This window comes from Triticum aestivum, chromosome 1B, assembly GCF_018294505.1.
Source record: "Triticum aestivum cultivar Chinese Spring chromosome 1B, IWGSC CS RefSeq v2.1, whole genome shotgun sequence".
Classification (NCBI taxonomy): Eukaryota; Viridiplantae; Streptophyta; class Magnoliopsida; order Poales; family Poaceae; genus Triticum; species Triticum aestivum.
Window position 1 is genome coordinate 659,571,670 of NC_057795.1, and position 14,557 is coordinate 659,586,226.

Sequence of the window (14,557 nt, forward strand, 5' to 3'; positions counted from 1 at the left end):
ACAGAATGGTAACGACACTCAAGCACCGCTGTCACCGAATCCAACCACCGAATGTTTGGTCATGAGTTTCCATCCTAAAGATCAAGTACAAGCAAAATCTGAGCAATTCCTTCAACAAGGTAACAATGCAAAAACACCTACATTGCTAGGTATTACCAACTAGGGTTGGACCTAGGGTTTTCACCCTAGAGTTTGAGATCGAGTACTCGATAAGCACCACCAAATCAAAGTCATCATGTGATGTCCGCACCAATTTCCACAATCCCCGCAGCTAAATGCATACCATGACGTGAGATGACACACTTGAAAGACCATGCCACACAAGCAGATAGTTGAGCCACAACAAGGGTTGGCCGCCTCCAAAGGCTCCGAATGGTGATTGTCATTGTCACGCATGCGATGAAGATTGACAAGGGAGGAAGGTCACTGGCATCGTGAAAAAAACCAATTTAGGATGCTCTAGTAGTCCTACATTGTCCTCATGCTCTCTCGTTCTCGCCTGTGACGGAAGAATTGTTTAGCCGACACAGGTTTCTAGAAGCAAAAAGGGAAAGGGAGGAGGTCAAGGTAGGAGGCGGCTATTTTAATTCATAGTCTTGCATTATGAGAAAGTATTGCAAGAGGCAAAAGTGTGGTAATAGAATCAGAATCACACTACCAAGAACAAGTGATGGGCGAAGATATGGATAGCACATACAGACCCCTCTTGTTTCAAACTCGGTAGAAAATCGACTACTATTTTATATGAAAACTTTTGTTTGGAACCACTTCTTCTAATGACTGGTAACAATCAATCAAAACATTTCATTTCAACATTGTTCTCGTAAAAAACATATTTTGTCATTTTTCCAAAGATAGACATTGAGGCCACAGTTGAATCTTGTTCGATCTAAAATGGCAGGTGCTCTGACTATGCATTAAGTAGGGGGAAAGTATACATGGTATGTGGTTGTGATCAGACTAGTAACATGCATATACTAGTCTATGTTACTACTCCCTCCTTTCCGGTTTATATGGATTATCTCAAAATTTTAGGTTTCCCGTTTCATAAGTGTCAATTTGATTATTCTCCATCACATATTCAGATTTCAAGGTGCATTAAATCATTACATGCAAAGATTAAGAAAAAATTGATCAATGCATGTACTTTATGCATGCATGCATTGCAATGAATGCACTGGTAAACACAATTTTTTGACAAAAACGAGCATATAAATTGAGTGCTTTTGCCAATTACAAAAATTATTCCACTACTCATCATCTATCTTGGTTGGTGAGATTTTTGAATTGAGCCTTATAAATCGAAAAGAAGGTAGTACCTCTATAGTGGGATGTAACATATGTGTGGTGTCATGCAACACTTTATTTATTAGGTTCTAGACTCATGTTGTCTTGATATATGTGATGTTACACATACTATGAGTAACTAACTATGTTATCACATGCCTCTTTTTCTTCATTAATTACTTACCACATCATTTATTTTGCCTAGATATTTATGATGTTACCATCTATGTTACTCCAATTATGTGTAGTCACATGGCCGGGGGGGGGGGGGGGGGGCACAAGGGGGCGAGCCCCCCTCAACTGTTTTTAGCTAGATGTGTACTGTACAACGGGAGCTCCTAGTCGGCGCCTTCAGCGCCGATTAGGTAACCTGGCGCCTACACGTTCCTTCGTTGGGCCGGTTTCGAAGCTGGCCCATTCCACTACAGAAACAGCGAAAATTCATTAATAGCGCAAAAAACAGCTCTCATGAGGATTTGATCCAACGACCTCCACCTCTGGAGAGTGTTGCCCAACCACTGGACCAAACATGCTTTAATGAATACTTAGGGCGCAAACAGTTTAAGAAGTAAGTATAGCGACGCTATTTACTGCATATAGAAATTAGAAAAAACATGTTTTTTGAAAAAATATTTGAAGAAAATTTGAAAGTTCACAGATTTCCAAACAAACTGAGAATTCAAAGAATTTTCATGAATTAGAAAAAATCAACGATTTCAAAACAGTTCACAAACTTGGAAAAATGTTCATCGACTTTTGAAAAAAGTTCAACTTTTTTAAAAACATATATTCAAGTTTTAAAAAAGTTCATAAGTTTTGAAAAGGTTCATAGATTTCGAAAAGAGTTCATAAATTTTCAAGAAAAGTTCACAAACTTGAAAAAAAGTTCATCAATTTTCAAACAAAAAGTTCATCGATTTTGAAAAAGTTCATCAAAATTGAAAAAAGTTCATGGATTTTCAGAAAAAAGTTTATCAAATTTGAAAAAGTTCATCCAATTTTAAAAATAAGTGCATGGATTTTTGAAAAAAGTTCATCAAAGTTTAAAAAAGTTCACAAAATTTGAAAACAGTTCATGGATTTTTGAAGAAAGTTTGTTGATTTGGAAGGAAATGTTCATTAATTTACAATCACGCATTTAAGAAAAATAAAAAGAAAAAAAAGAAACAGAAAAAGAAAACTCGAACTGGAGAAAGAATAAGAAGCACGCAAGAAGATGTCATGGGTAAGCAAAGGCTGGCCGTAGTGGTTAAGCGCCGTTCGCTGTGAAGGTGCAGATCTCAGGTTCGATTCGTGCAGTGTCCCTTTTTTGCACTTTTTAAAAAGCAGAAGCAAAACGCTAACTGTTTTAATGGGCCGGCCCAGCTAGCACCGCTGCAGGCGCCGGTTTGCGGAAACAGCTAAAACCGGCGCCTGCAGCGCCAAATAGGAAATGCCCTGTACAACGCTAGGCCGCTGCTAATTGTATCATCCGCCCATATAAGAAAATATTTACTGAACCAAGTACACTGAACATAGACGGCCAAAGCCCAATAGCCCACACACATAAGCGTATATGTGATCGATCCGATCTATTTATTGATCTACATGTGTTCTGCCGAACTGCTAGCACGTTTGCCGCTGCCGCTTATGCAATCCTCCGTCTGAGTCTGTCCTACGTGCCCGGCTAGGGCGTTTCCAAATTAGACGAGACTTGCCTGCTCCCTGCGTGTGTGCCCATCTGTGCTCCCGCGTACGTGGCTTGATTTGATTGAAACAAAATAAGGCCCAGCCTCACCCTTTTAAAATCAGAGGGGGGATGGTTAGGATGAAGCGGAAGCACGGATGGGAGCATAGGGAGGAAGCAGGCAAGCCGGATCCTTGCAAATCGCCCGGGCTACAGTCCGTTGCCCGAGTATTACTAGAGATAGGCTAATACTATTAGAGGCTGCTAGTCAGACGACTAGGATTGAAGATATTGGCGGCAGGTACCACTACGCACCACTACGACATGCTACCATCATGGCTGGTTAACATAAGAGGGGACGGCATGCCGGCAAGGGACGCGCGGACCATCATCATCCTTTCCCTTTGGGAGCTCTGGAAACATCGAAATGGGATCGTGTTTGACGGTGACTCCCCGTCGCTTAATAGACTCTTTGGTAGGATCCTTTCGGAGGGTAGGGCTTGGAAGACGGCCGGCCTCATACGGTCGGACTTCGAACCCTTCTTTAGGTGGATACATAGGTGGGTTGGAGGTGAGATGTAGTGTGTACCCTTGATACGGTGGAGTGGGTGTGTTGTAACACCCTCGGCGGAGGGCTCCTGTACCCCTTTTCTCTCTCTTTAATGCAAGATACGCATGCTATGCGTATTCGAGAAAAAAATGAATTATGATCTTAGTCTGGGTAATTAGCTTTGCGTACAAAATAGAGCTTTTGACTGTTTATGCATTTTTGGATCCACGAGATGAGTTATTTGATGTGAGTAATATATGCTCGGTGGTGGATTTTTGTATCTTGTAGTCTTTTCTAGCCAAGAACGGGCTCAATTTGAGTCTAAACTTGCAACTATCTAGACCTAAAAATATTGTCTTCACTTGTAGATTTGACCGCTGGATTATTTTAAACAAGTAAAACTACCATAGATTACTGTAGCTGGTTATAACTCTATCAATGTCAACCACGACAACCGAACAAGCTTTTTCGACCATTCGAGACATGCATGTTTTTGAAACACAATGAAGACAATTTTCTTCGACATGACATGATTTTCTATATTGGAAGAGAAAATAGTCCACTTGTTTAACACGGTGGTTGTAGGGCTAAATTTAAGTCCACATAAATGTAACACTAATTCTAGTTCTAGATATATATTTAGAAGATTTGTCATCAACACTATCATGGGACTTTAACATATCATGATGTTTCACGACTGTTGTGAACATTGACTTTTCGCCCCCCTCATGTTCAAATCATGGCTCTGCCCGTGCCCATGGCAGCCTAGAGAAGAAAAGAACAACATGTACTCAACAGCAGTATCTCCGCTATACAAAAGGATAGAACCAACTACACCTTTGATGTGACTTCCGACTTGTGTGCCAACTACAAAAAATGCTCAGCAACGCCAATCCAATGCCTGCCAGTGGTCTCCGAGGGCATTCCGTCGGCCCTTCACCGCTCCATTACATCCTTTTCGGTGCAATACCTTGGGCTCCCGCTATCCATCTGCAAAGTTTCCTCCTCGCAACAACTCCTGCTCGTTGATAAAATTCTCAAGAAATTGGCAACTTGAAGGCATCCATGTTCTATCGCGGGGAATGCCTAGGCTTGTTTGGCATGTGCTTTCTGCCATGGTCGTGCACATTTTTTTAGCCATGGTCAGCTCTCCTCCCATCCTCAAGGAGGTTCGCAGAGTTCGCGATTTCCTCTATCATGGCCGGAGGGACCAGAGCTGACGCCTGCTTGGTACATTGGCCCAAGGTTTGCCTCCCCCTAAAGCTGGGTGGCCTTGGCATTCGCGGCCTTCATCATACGGGCATCTCGGTACACATCTGATGGCTGTGGCTGCAGGCTACCGATCCATCGCGTCCCTGCTCTCACCTAACACTTCCTCATGATTCCGAGGTCAAGAACTTTTTTCATGCTTCCACCATCTAGATGCCAGGCCCGTTGATGGGCAAGGCCAAATTGGCCGACCGCACAGGGCCCCAAAATTTTGGGGGCCCCCGGTCCAGGAATATGTATACATATATATATGTAAGGCCCAGTAAAAACGCACCCAGGCAGCCCAAATACATGTACGCATGCAGCCCCTGCAGCCCGTCTGCTACTAGTTTCCCTAACCCCGATCGATTAGCAGTTTAGCACCCGAATCTCAATCGATCAGCACCCGAAGATAGCGCTCGAGAGTCGAGAGAAGGCAACAGGGGCGACGGCGGCTGGGCTGGGCGACGGCGAAGAGGTTTCTGGTCTCTAGCAGGGCGACGGCGGCAGAGGAAACACGTCCGTTCAGCCGTGCGTACACGGCTGCTGACCGCCGATCGATCACGCCGTTCACGCCCCACGGTGCATCAGCATCATCCATCCCTTGCCGGCGTAATACCTTGTGGACATAGCCCTATTTTTATTTTGCCAGCGTAGGCATTAGGCAGTAAACTATTTTTTTGTTAAACAATATTTTCTAATATTACATCTAAATGAAGTCTATCTATTTTCTTAGGTATACAGTGCTAAAATTCCTAGAGTTTGAATTGATTCAGATTACTTTTTGTTTCATTCAACAGAAAAATTCATGCATCCCGGGAGGAAGAAAAATTCAGATTACTTGATATTCTAAATTCAGATTACACCTAATGCTGTTATTGCATACAGAATTTTGTTAACCATTCCTGTGACGGTTGCATCCGCGGAAAGGAGCTTTTCTAAACTCAAGTTGTTGAAATCCTACTTGCGTTCCACTATGACACAAGAAAGACTCAATGGATTGGCAACAATAGCACTTGAAAATGATATCTTGGAGAAGATTAATTATGAAGATTTGATCGAAGATTTCAGTTCAAGAAATACTAGAAGAATGTTGCTTTTTGGTAGAAAATGAGGTCAGATTACAAGTTTACTGCTTTAGCACCATGTTTATTATTTTACCACTAATATTTGATATATTTCCTAAATATTGTACCAAATCAGACATATTTGAAGTTAAATAATTAAGGAGAGTATGCTTTACTTACATTAGTTCTTCAACTATATGGTTTAAAAGGGCCCTTTTTTGATTTTTGTCTCGGGCCCCCAAATTCCTAGAGACGGCCCTGCTAGATGCTTGGGGATGCATGGTAACACCTGCCGGTTCTAGTCTGATCACTGGCTCAACGACAAGTCCATCGCTGCGATTGCACCCGCCCTCACGTCCCTTGTGCCGCACTGGCAACAACGCTCCCGCACCATCCGTGAGGCTCTATCGAATCGGATCCTTGACATCCATGGGGCCCTTGGGTCGGCTGCCTTTCTCAAATATGTCATGATTTGGCGATACCTTTAACACGGATGCGTTTGGTTGCTCGTATAAGACCCATCCAGGTCTGGGTGGGATGTTTTTGGGCTGTTTGGTTACGTGGGTCGCATCCAAATCTTGGCCGGCATGAAACTTAAAGTAGTTCTCAGCCAGGCCCGCTAGGAAGGTTAAATCGGCAATTTCCAGCGAGTCAGGCTCGAGCAATGCAGGGGAGAGGAACGACGCACCGCGCAGCTGCGGGTAGGGAAATGGCGGGAGTGATGGCGCATCTCTGAAAAAGTGGCGGGATGAATTTGAATCACCGCCCGCCGATTCGGTCACCCTATATATCTATGGTGACCGCCGCGGGAAAACTCCCGCCACCATTTCCCCCCTCTCGAGCTTTCCCTCCGGCACGGATCCACTTCGACGACGAGGTAAGTGGCGCAACTACTCCGACGACTGGTTGACTGCGGCGGCGGATCAACTCCTCCTCTCTGACGTGTCAGGCACCTCCTCTGCGGCTCTTCCGATGACGTCTATAAGTTCAATCACCACCTCCTCTCTACTAGTTCTAGCTAGATCTGTCGATGTGGTAGGGTTAGATCTTTCGATATGTTTGACTGTGATGTTATAGTAGCTACTTGTGATGGATTTGGAGCATGCTAGGGGTTGTTTCCATGTGGGAAAGCCTTGGTAGCTAGTGGTCATGGATGTATTGGTAGTATGCTTAGGTGTGTGGCATGCTAGTGTGCAAGTGTTGAACAAGATAAACCATGTGCCCATGATTAGTGCTATGTTATGTTGTGTTCAGCTGTGGTATGCTTTGATGAATCTGGTAGTGTTGTCTTCAACTAGATCTTCCATGTGTGCATGTGTTACTGCTAGTTTGATTTGTCCATGTTGTACTGCTAGTTCCAATTGTCCATGTGTAGTGTCTTGTGGTGTTGATGGCGCTTACGTTTGTACCACATGACCACTCAAGAGTTTAGTCAGGCCCTCTTGCTGTCCGAGAGCCAGTACCCCCCGTCGTACGTCGAGGACTCCTAGCCTCCTATGGACCAGATGCCTCCTGATTCAGATATTTTCGAGGTGTTGCCTATGGTTCCTCCATTTGTGCTGGCTCAGCCCAATGTTGTTGCTCATGCTGCTGCTCAAAAGGAAGCCGCAAAGGAGAAGAAGGATGGCAGGGGGAACGACATGAAATACCAGTCGTTCCTCTCCACTTTCGTGCTTAATAAGATGTGTGATATCATAGCTAGTGGGGTGAGGACTAACAAGTCTTCAAGGAGGTGCACTTGAACCTTGTTGCCAAAAAGGTGTTCGACTTCTTTGGACAGGAGGTCACCTCGACCCACGTGTACAACCACCTGAGGAAGTGGAGAGCGAGGTGGATCACCGCGTCCAAGCTTAGAGACCTCAGCGGTGCTTCATGGGATGAGGACACCTGCTCGATCCTTGTGGAGGTAGGGCACTACGAAGGCCACATCGCCGTTAGCTCATACACCATGCTATTCTCACAAACCAGCAGTTTAAACCTATGAAATATTGCCATACTAACTAAACTTTGTGCCCTATTTCTTCTTAGGCTCACCCCCAAGGACGTAGAGTTCCTCAACACACCTATCTAGAACTACCACCAGATGCAGCAGATCTTCTCCTTCGGGCTGGCAACCGGCAAGTATGCCATGGTCTGTGTTTAGCCGCTGGCTTGACGATGCCGGAGTATCCAGACACCCAGGAGTCAGAAACCAACAACGTTGATGCTCCTGAGAAGGATGGTGAGCATGTTCATGTGCTTGATAGGAAGAGGAAGCGGGTAGGCTTCATGAAGGAGCTCAGCATCTTCAGCAGCACGACTGAGGCAGTAAAGGAGGTGCCCACCGCCATCAGGGAGAGCAAGAGTGTGGATGTCCATCTTGAGCTCTACAGCACCGTCATGGAGTAGATTGGCTTCATCCTAGAGGATCTCATGGTAGCTCTCATCCACCTGTTGGACAACAAAGCCCAGGGTGTTGGGTTTGTTGCCATGGGAGCCGCCCACAAGGTGCTCTGCTGAGGACCTGGTCGGGCTAGCACTACTACTAGTGGTGCTTCTGCTGGTGCTGACAGCGTGCTGATCCTCGAAGGCGATGACGACAATGACGATGAAGATGTATATTTTGTGTAGTTAGGGCTTGAAAACAATCTTATGGTCTGTATATTTTGGTGAGGTCATATATACTAACCCCTCACGGTGATCCTCGCGGTGATCACAAACTTGCAGTGGTAGGATTACACCCCCTTTTGGATGCAGTGGTAGGATGACACCAAAGTAGTGGTGGGTTGAACTTGCTACGCGATATGATCATGCATGCTTACTAATGCTCGTCTGCTCCATTGCTTCTGTTCTTCATTGCTCGCTCTACTTGCTCCTATGTGCTTCATTGCTTGATGTTTGTTTGTTCAATGCGTGTTGCTTCAACTTATTGCTCATTTGCACTGCTAGGGCAAGTGGTATGCGATGTTCGAAGGCAGGGTTTCAGGGGTTTACAATTCATGGGAAGCTTGCAACAAACAAGTTTCAAGGTACAGCGATGGCAGTCACAAAGGGTTTAAGACTAGGTAGGCGGCAGAAGATGCTTACTCCAAGAATGTGCGAGAGCATGCATGCAGGAAGGTTGAGGTTGGCAAGGTGGATCGTCCATTAGGGCTGAAGAACTTCATCATCTCCATCCAGTTCATCTCCATAGCAATGATGTGGTGTTGGTGTGCTCGGTGTGATCGTGTGTAAGGTGTAGTAGTATTGGGTAAGCTCACCAAGTAGGGTACAAGGTGAGCACAACTCTATGCTCGTATGCAACCAAACAACATGCTCTGACCACATACAATGCGAGCAACCAAACACGATGTGTAGAGGCGTCGTTATGATGCAGGGAGAGGATATGCAGGCAACCAATCAACATGTAGATGTTGGTTTTTTGCCTGCATATGCTCAACCAGTCCCAATAGGGAGAAGTATGCAAATGGGAAAAAAACTATGTGAGCAACCAAACGCATCCCAGGTGACTCTCACGGACTTGCCAGACTCTCTGTTGTGGCGATGGATGAGTCATGGTACCTATTTTGCGCCATCATGCTACAAGGCTTTTTTTCCTTGGTAGCACTATACTTCCCCCTTCTGGCGGCTGATCTGGAAGAGCTGGGCCCTCTAAGCGTGAAGTTCTTTATTTGGCTGTGCTGCCCAACATCATTGTTGGATGGCAGATCGGTTTGCTCACCATGTCCTCCTCATGACCCCCTCTACATCCTATGCTCTCGGGAACTGGAGACTCTACAACACCTGGTAGTTGGCTGCATCTTTGTTCGTATAAGTTGGCACGGGATCTTATCTTGGTGCCGCCTAACCACCCCCCCCCCCCAACGTGATACCGATGGGTTCTTCGACTGGTTGTCCTTGGCAATGTCTTCCTCTCCTACTTCCTTGTGCAACGGCCTCGCCTCGCTTGCCATCCTCACCATGTGATCTCTCTAGAAGCACTGGAATGCAAGTTTTTTCTGATGGCCTTCAACCATCATCGACACATTTGATGGCCGCCATCCAAGATGATGTGCGTGCCTAGGTTTTTTCCAGCACAGAAGTACAGAATGCGTTCATCCCTGTAACATGAACTTGTGTGCTTGGGGCTGAGCATCCCCCTCTCTTCTTCTGCTCATATTGTACCCAACTATGCCTCTTTGTGTACGTAGTTTGGGTATGAACCCTGTAACTTTTGTTTTCTCTAGAAATGCAAAGATACACTCTCAAGCATATTCCAAAAAAGAGGCATAGATCATTACCTGGCATGGTGTTTACTCTCCTCGAGCATTTACATCCGAATCTAACAAACTCGGCCTCCTAAAATCCACGAACACGTCCACGGACAATGACCGGTCACACCTCAAATATCCACGTCAACAACCGGATATATCATTGCAAATCCTCAAATCCATACAATTTCATCCAACGTAAGAGCATCTCCAACAACAACCCTACAATAGGGTACACCAAAAACGGTTTTTGCATCACTTGAGCCTCAAAACGAGCTCTAGCGGCCACCCTAAATGCAAAAGAGATGTGGTCCCACTTTAGGGCTGCCCAAAAAAACCAGCTCAAAGTGATGTATATTTGCATCGCACGCGGCCGTGCCCAAACGCAAACACGCATCACACGGCTGGACAACTATCAACTGAAACTTCCATGCACGCAGCCACACCCACCTCTGCCTCCCGCGCCACCGCTTCCTCCATACGGTCACGGCCCCGCTGCCGCCAGCACCGCCACCTACCCCGTTGCTTTGGATGGAATTGGGTACCCCGCCGGCTAGACAATTCAAGATCCATCATTGCACCACATTCCCCGGTGATTCAAAAGGATCTCAGGGAGGAGTGGTGGAAATGGCATTGGGAACAACATCCCTAGTTTCTTCTTATCGTGTGGTGAATAATTTGTGTATGAAAAAATGTAATGGATAATTTGATGTTGTGGATTGATGAATTTGATGTTATGTTTGTAGTATTTGTTTCGAAATCATTTGAGATGAGTTTGATATGAATATGTTTAATACATATGCAATTGTGGTGCCCAATATAGGACAACTGTTGGAGCAAATTGGTGCCCAGTTATAGGGTTGTTGTTGGAGCAAGAAAAATTCAAGTGATGCCAACACAACTTTTTTGATGCCCAATAACTACTTTTTGGTGTCCTATTATAGGGCTGCATTTGGAGATGCTCTAAAATAAACAAACACACTTCATCTCTATCAGACACGTGACATCAACTAGGTCATCGTACATACTACCTCACTGCCCTTGCTTTTGCCATCTTTGTCGCGGAAGTAGCGGTCAAAGACGCAATGTGGATCAAACTAGATCTGCTCACTGCCGGAGTTGTTTGATCCGTCACCGGCCTCCTCGTCCTCCACTCAGGGGGGCATTGTAGCGTTGGCACGAACCTCCTGGGTTTGCTCCTTTCAGAGGGCACAGTCCATCTGGGCTTGCCAATTCTTGAGGATGCCGGCTCAGAGGGCATCCCCGGTTGTGGACACGGCGTGTGACTCCGCCTCTGCTGCTTGCTGTGCCATCTTCCTCGCCCTATGTGTCCTTGACGCAACCACGGTTGGGCCATTTACTAGCGTTTACCTTGGACTCAGAACCCAATGTCACAGGGATGAGGCTCTGCCGCAGGGATTACGCAGCCAGCTCAGGGCCTTCCGCCACGGTCATCTGACTGGAGCTACCGGCGCAGGAGGATCCAAGCGCCACATGTATGGACACAAGAGATTCCTGTTGGATGGACTCGGTCCGCGGTCAAGCAGATTCCTCCCTGGAGCGGCGGAGAGCCATGCGGACGGTCATCTCCTCGTCCCCGCATGGAACGATGTCCCAGTCGACGGATCCAAAGATCTCAGAGTTAGATCCGCTGCACGTTGTGTTGAGGAGGCCGCAGATCGTCGAAGAGGGGTTGTGGGACGATGGAGCGACGCGAACTCAAAGTGAAGTAGAATGGCAAGTGGCTAGTGTTTCAGCCGGATGTTGATAGGGTGGGCATATTTATGGGGTCGGAATGATCCAGCGTGGGTTGTATTTGTATCTGATGTAACGGATGCGTCCGAGCGTCCCCATATTGTTCCCAGATATGGGACGGATATGAGAAGATATGGGCTTGATATGAGGGGTGCCGATCAGCCCAGACATATAGAGAGGGATGCGTAATTTCTTGACATGTTGCTGACCAGACCGTCCGCCCGGATGTTTAGGGGCAATATAAAGGGTCCCGCTATGGATGCTCTTAGCAGAAACAAATTTCCGCTGAAAAACTCTTCGGGTTCCTTTCATTCCAAATGTTACAAGCGACATGAGCGGCAATTGTGGTTCCCTTCATCCTATTTGTAATGCACTAATGTTCCTCATCTCAGTTGATTTGGCCCACCACCCATTGATAGAAGACAATGACAGTTTTTTTTTTTTTTGAGTCTGTAAAAAAGTTGGTACCGATACGAATATACGATCAACACCGTTTCGGAAGTCAACTAAACCCAGGAACACTTAGATGCTTCCCACGCCGTGGAATCAAATTCAAATAAGTAATGATTCAATTGTGCCGAGGCGTACCAAAATGACATGGAGGCTTGACTAATTTGGATCGTGGGAGAAGAACGATCAGAAGCTAGGCATGGGTGCAATCGGAAGGACTTGTACGTAAGCATATATAGCAGCCGCTGCAAATCTGCAATGAACGGGGAGCTAAGTACCTAACCTGTTATCGGTGTTCATCTCGAGCTCTCCTGAAGCAGCCATGGTCTCTATGTCGTCGCCTGGCTTAGCCAAGTACGGAATTGCGTCTGGAAAATGGGGTATCAGGAGATAGCGAAGAGGTTTGCCTCCTACCTGATACTAGTAGGTGTAATATTTGTTCTAGGTCCCTGCAATATTACAACGACACACTTCGCATCCGCTATCTGCGTCTGCGTGAAAATTAAGCTGCATAAAATAATGCATGTTCAATAAAAAATAACTATATGATAAGTCCGGTAAGATTATCATTTTTCTTCTGCCAACTATGTTTGACATTGTGTAACCATGGCATCATACTGCCCGATTGAGAAAGCACCATTTTATCTATTTAATTCGAAGGATCGAAGCAATAGAAACTGCAGAATAATTTTCTTCGCTCTTAGATTGAAAGTAAAAAAAAAAAATTGAGTTTTTGCAATCCATCTAGACATCATTCTAGAATTACTCCCTAAAGTAATATAATATTGTTTAAATACTACAGAGGGAGTACTTAACATCACGACTTTGCTTCACTTGTGTGGATTTACTTGGATTTGGTCATGTGTTTTCCATATTCTTCTTCTTTTGGGGGGGGGGGGGGGGGGGGTGCTATGTATTTTGTTTTCTAGAAAACTTACAATATTCATCATCAATCATGATAATACAGAAAACATCAGAAATGATAAAAACTGCATTCAAATTTGTAGACCACCCGGCGACGACTACAAGCATTGAAGCGAGCCGAAGGCTGCCGTCATCGCCCCTTCTTGTAGTAGATAGTCAGGAAATCTCCATTTTAAGGCCCTATAGAATCAGCGCACCAGAACGGGCAACCGCCGTCGTGAAGAGAAGCTTAGATCGGAAGGATCTAACCGGTAGACACACGAACACACATGAACAAAGACTGGATCCACGTGGATCCACCGAAGGCAAACACCGACCAAATCCCGCAAAATCCAATGGAGTAAAATCTCCACACGGCCACCAATGACGCTAGAAGTACCACCTGGATGGAGGCTAGGCGGAGAGAACCTTTTTCCATCTTCAGAGAGCCCCCACCGTCTCATCTCTCTGAGAAGAACACAAACCCTAAGAAAACTCATAAAACCATTAGAAACGAAGCTCTCCCACATGCAAGGGCCGAGATCCACCACGCCTCCATGGCCCCCAAGGCCACAGGAGACGAGCCAGACCGGCGCTGGTGCCGGCAGGAGGCGGAAGGAACCCTAGCAGCGACTAGGTACGAGAGCCTCCTCAGGTTCTTCTGATCGAACACCCACCACGTCTATAGGATTTATGTGTTTTCTAATCCTCGGTCTTGCATATATGCCGGTCATACTTCTATAGTATTTATGTTATTTATATGCTTTCAAAATCCTTCGAATCAAAGAGACAAAAGTATCTTGTTCCTACTATAAATCACGAAACCTTCCAGGACCAAATTAATTATCATCTACGCTGCAACATTCATGTAGCAAACGAACAACACAATGCGAACCAACATATGGTTTGATGGTTAGAGGGACAGTGGTATCCCCTGTCCACGAGGGTTCAAGCCCTGGTGCTCACATTATTCCTAGATTTATTACAGGATTTCGGCAACGCGCTTTCAGTGGGAGAAGACGTCCCCGTCGACAACAAGGTGCATATGGTGACTTGATAAATCTAAAGATGATATGCCGGCTCAGTCTCTCGAAGGTGCTTATTGGAGTAGGGTGTGCGTGTTTATATTCATAGGGATGAGTGTATGCGCATATATGAGTGTTTGTGTCTGTACTGTGTTAAAAACAATATATCTCCGTACCATTAACATGTACTACATGTAGAGCCTACAATTTCAGAAACCTCTGTGTGGCTGGTCAGAATTTCCGACCAAAAGTAATAGTTTGGGTACAATTTTAAATAAAATAGTAACCAACAATTAGAGAAAGATACTTGAGATTACCGCTCAACTCGGGTATTTTTTTAGTTCAATTATTAGGATAGGATATGTACACTGATACTA